This window comes from Aptenodytes patagonicus, chromosome 16 (assembly GCF_965638725.1).
Source record: "Aptenodytes patagonicus chromosome 16, bAptPat1.pri.cur, whole genome shotgun sequence".
NCBI lineage: Eukaryota > Metazoa > Chordata > Aves > Sphenisciformes > Spheniscidae > Aptenodytes > Aptenodytes patagonicus.
The window spans coordinates 6,138,253-6,142,830 of NC_134964.1; positions in this window are offsets into that span (position 1 = coordinate 6,138,253).

Sequence of the window (4,578 nt, forward strand, 5' to 3'; positions counted from 1 at the left end):
CAAAGAAAGCAAGATGGAGCTAGTTATAGAGAGCAGCGAACACATGGAGAACACACACATGGCAAAGCCTTGGTAAATTGTCATGTGCAATGAAAAAAGCGGAGAAATGGCAAAATAAGACCTGATTTGGGGGGGGGGGGGGGGAATGCCCAGCAGCCCAAGAGGAAACTCCGTCTCATGAGAGCCAGGCTATTGGAAAAGAGCAGGAGAAAGAGAGACCCATGGCTTCTCATGGCCATGAGACACAGCAGCGGCAGACTAGGTAATGCAGCGTGATTTTACATCTCCCAAAGAAGGAGTTACACCGACGGGAGATGTCTGTTTAGCTCTGCTTAAAATAGCCTTAGTAGTATCAAGTCTCCCTGGGATGAGGCATCTCACCTTTCTCTCCCTAAAAAGGAAACCTCTCTCCTTGCTTAAAATCACAGAGGATGGTAAAGGAAAAATTTATTTCTTGGACTTCTTCCTAAGCCAGAGAAACTCTCCTTATTAATGCCAAGGCACAAGAGTGTGTTCTGCATTTCAGCCGTAACTGCAGTGTAGCCATATGGTTATACACCCTCATGTACACATTAATATTTCAGAATTCTTTCTTTAGAATTCTTTTTTTTTTAATTGCAGCTTATTTTTCTTCCCTCCTGCTCTGCATGTCAAAAGATGATTGATACGTGTAGAAGTGGGCCTTAAAAACACAAGTCATTGCCCGAGGTTCTTCCTATAATCAAAGCACATGCCCACCCATAGCTAATTAGACATTAGCCTAATGTCAACTGATTGATTTAGAGCAGTCCTACCACCCACCCGAAAAAGAGCACGGAGCCTTTGATGGAGGGCAATGGAGGGAAAGTGGCACCTGAAGGAGGGGATGTTTTGCCTTTAAAAGTTCATGACGTAAAACCTATTTGTTTATATTTATGTAAAGAAGATGCAAAGCAGTTTTTCCTCTTTAGTGTTTGTGTTAAACAAAAGGAACTTGTTAGCAGGAAAAAACAGTTAAAGTCCATTCCGGACAAATTTAGGAGGTTTAAGCTGTTGAAGAAGTTAAGTGTAGTGGAGTATGTCACCATGACAAAAGCAAAGGTCTTGCCTCACCCCCAAGGTGAGACCTGGCTGTTTTGCTGGGTCTAGTCTTGCACTTTGCAGTAAGCTAGGAAAATACATTTGGCTATGATTTAGATACAATTTTTCAAAATCCTTTGCATTTTTTTCTTTTCCTTTATTTTCCCCCCTTCTTTTCCCTCCCCGCCAAACCCCACCACCCTCCCCACTCTGGATTTATGGGTCAGGAACCCTCAAAGTTGTCCTGATGGATTAAGCAGAGACAAGTTGTATCGAGTAAATTAAAAATGAAATAGTTACAGCTGTTGGAATAGTCTCAGGGCCAGAGGAGGTAAAAGACTTTCTACCCTCAAGGGGCCTGGAAGTAATCTGTGAAGCACCAACTGCTTAAATAAAGACAGCTTGAGTGAGGGCTGGCGTCCTGAAGGATGGAGAGAGCATCCAACGGCATTGGGCTTGAGCATGGTTTAAAGGAAACCAAGGGAGCAGCTACCCTCCAAGCCCTGCTTGCTCCAAGTGACCCCGGACCCCCGGGTCCCATAGCCAGGAGGGGACAGCGGGGAGGACAGTGAAGAGGGCATTTTGGGACAAGCAGTCTCAGGGATTTCACTTCCGTTATTGTGAATCTCTGCCATATGTCATTGAACCGTGGGGGTTAAAACTAGAAGTTGTCTTGTGGTTTCCCAGGTACAAAGCAACACCGGGAACCCTACAGAGCTGAAGGCACACAGACTGAGGAGTAAGAAACGTACGTTTCATCCTGCCTAACGTCTCCCAGATAGACAAAACTATGGGGCATTTCTTCGCAGGTGGTGATGCTGAGGCTGACTTGGGTGAAGATACCCGAGTTCTTCATTCTGCTCAGCCACATATTCTTCCTCTCTTTTGGCAAACTGCTTTGCTCTTCAGATGCCTTTTCCCTCCCCAGCTCTCTACTTTTTATATTCTGTTTCTGTGCTGTCTGTGCCACTGTCTTGCTCTGGTTTTTGTGGTTGGTTTTTTTTTCAGAGTAGCATCGAGCCGAACAAGGCAATTCAATGAACCAGGGTCTGTAGCAGTTGCAGTAATACAAGTACCCAGTGCTAAATACCACGGCACAGGGAAGGCAGTATCTCATCCAAGGGCCTGGTCCTGTTTGGTTCAGCCACCCACAAAAGCACAGTCTCTCCCTATTGATAATAAATCAAGCACAGACAAACACATTCATAATTTACCTTTTGTGAATTTGAAAGTTGTACAGAATGACCCTTTTTAGTCAAATAAAAGCACTCCAGAGTGCCTCGCTGCAGTGGGTGGTGGTGAGCCTTCCCCCAGACACACGCATTCGTAGTGAAGATGTTTGGGCCAGTCCCAGAGTTAACGGAGCAGAGACAACAGGGACGGCTGGGAATAACACGTGGAGGAATTTTTCATCCCAACTCATCTTCAAACAGTGCCCATGAGGTGTCTCTGCCGTGCACACAGTGATAAACCACTCTCTGCTCCCAGCACCAGCAACAAGTTCTGCCTCTGAATTACTGCCTTCAAACAATGATTAAAGTGGAATTTGTCTCTGCAGATGAGAGGAGCAGCTGAATGTGGTCCATGATGCAATATTCCCCTTAACCCAGCAGCATCTGGGGGAGGAAAAGGAGGAGGACGTATCTCCAGCAGCAGAATCTGTGCGACTTCACATTTCTCAGCTATAAACCTTTCAATAGCTGGAAGTAAATCCTTCAGCTTTCTACTAGAGCTCAGCCTCTGCAGCTGCAAATTTATTCGGCAGGCAGAGAATCAGGCCAAAAGAAGTAAATATGAGCGATGTGACTGATAGTGCTAGAACATTACGCAAGCTCCCACACAGCTGCAGTGGAGGGCAATTCCCCGGCTGCTAATTCCCTGCTGGAGATCTCCTACCAGAAGCTGGAGCCGTCCTTCCGGGGATGCTGGCAAAGGAGGGGACTCGGCGGCAGGAGGTGTTTCTGGAGGCCAGGGTCTGCAGAGCTCAGCTCTGGAGCAGCGGTTTTGGGATACACGGCTGCTCGTGTGCGCTGGAGAGCTGCAAGCAGGGATGATGCCCTTCTCTGTTTTGTTTATGATGCCAGACACCCCCTTGTCTCATGTGCATAAGTACTATAAATCTCTCTCTGTGATTACTGGAGTTAGGCTGGTGGTTTAGCTTTTAGTGGTGGTTAAGGACTAGCCAGCACACGGCACTGGCAACACCTCAGGGGTCCTATTAATTGCGAGAGTGTCAGAGCAAAGAGAAAAGGCTTAAAAGCATAAAGACCTCGCCGCATATCAGATGAGCATTTTGCCACATAGCATTACCCCATAACTGCCCCCAATTAATGCACGGGGCGTTAAACAACCGCTCCGGGGCAAGTCTCCTGGTTTCGCCGTGCTTGGGCAGCTCTGCTGGAGCACCCAAAGCCGCAGAGGGAAGCAGACAGCGGGGATGCGCGTTTGCCCGGAGGGACTTGGCAGCAGCCTCAGGTGCAAAGGGTGGGGAGCAATCCCAGGTCACACATGCCAACATGGAAAATCACAGGGGTTGCCCGGGTTAGGAGGCAGAGCGAGCTAGAGAGCTCTTAACCTGTCCTCTCTGGGCTCTCTTTGCAGAGCAGCCATTGCTTCCCCAACACGCCGAGTAGCATCTTGGACTGTACGTTAAGGGGCTGTACCTTAGGAGAAGAACACCCCCGTGAACCCATTTCAAAAGCTGGGTGGAAACGTGTTTGTCTTTCCTCTCCATGCAAAAGCCAGTGAGCTGATCTTTTTAATGCCGCTCTCCAGGACATCTGCCGCGAGAGGGAAGGTCCTCCAGCAGCATTAGCGGCTGCTCTCTAGCTTTGTTCACAGGCGTCTCTGCCCAGAAACCAAGCGAGCCACAACAAGGCTGTTCTTAGGAACTGTCAGAAGTTGCTGCCGCTTTTAGTACTCACACCTCGGAGAGCAAATTCCCCCTCCCGGCCTGCCGGTTCACCTCACCGCTCCACCCCGTATTGGAGACTGGTTTCCATTAACACTGTAAAGCTAATAAGTCTCCTGAAATCAGAGTGACCTGGATCATGCTGAGCACGTGTGTGTGTGTGTGTGTGTGTGTGTGTGTGTGTGTACACACGTGTGTGTGTGTTGCTTGCTGGTGAAGACAAAATGCTAGCCTGGACTCTTGTGCATGCACACCCACACACCCTTAAAAGGGAGATTATTTCTTCCTTTAACCCTTAGGATGCCCAGCTCTCGAATGCCAGAAGGGGCTCTTTCTCTTTAGTATTCCTTATTTTTTATATTAAATTGATGGCATATCCTTTTATCACAGCCTTCATCTCAAGAGGGAAAGGATAGACACCTATTCTACAGAGCAGTATAGGAGAGAAGGGACTGCTTGACTAGTTGCAGCATTTCAGGAAAGCAATATTATTTCTATATTTCAAACTGCCATGATGTAAGCTGGGGCAGAGGGATGTTCGTTTTCTTGTTTTGTAAAACTGCAGCTTTTGGAGTCATGTGAATGTCAAATTTCACTTAAACCTGAGC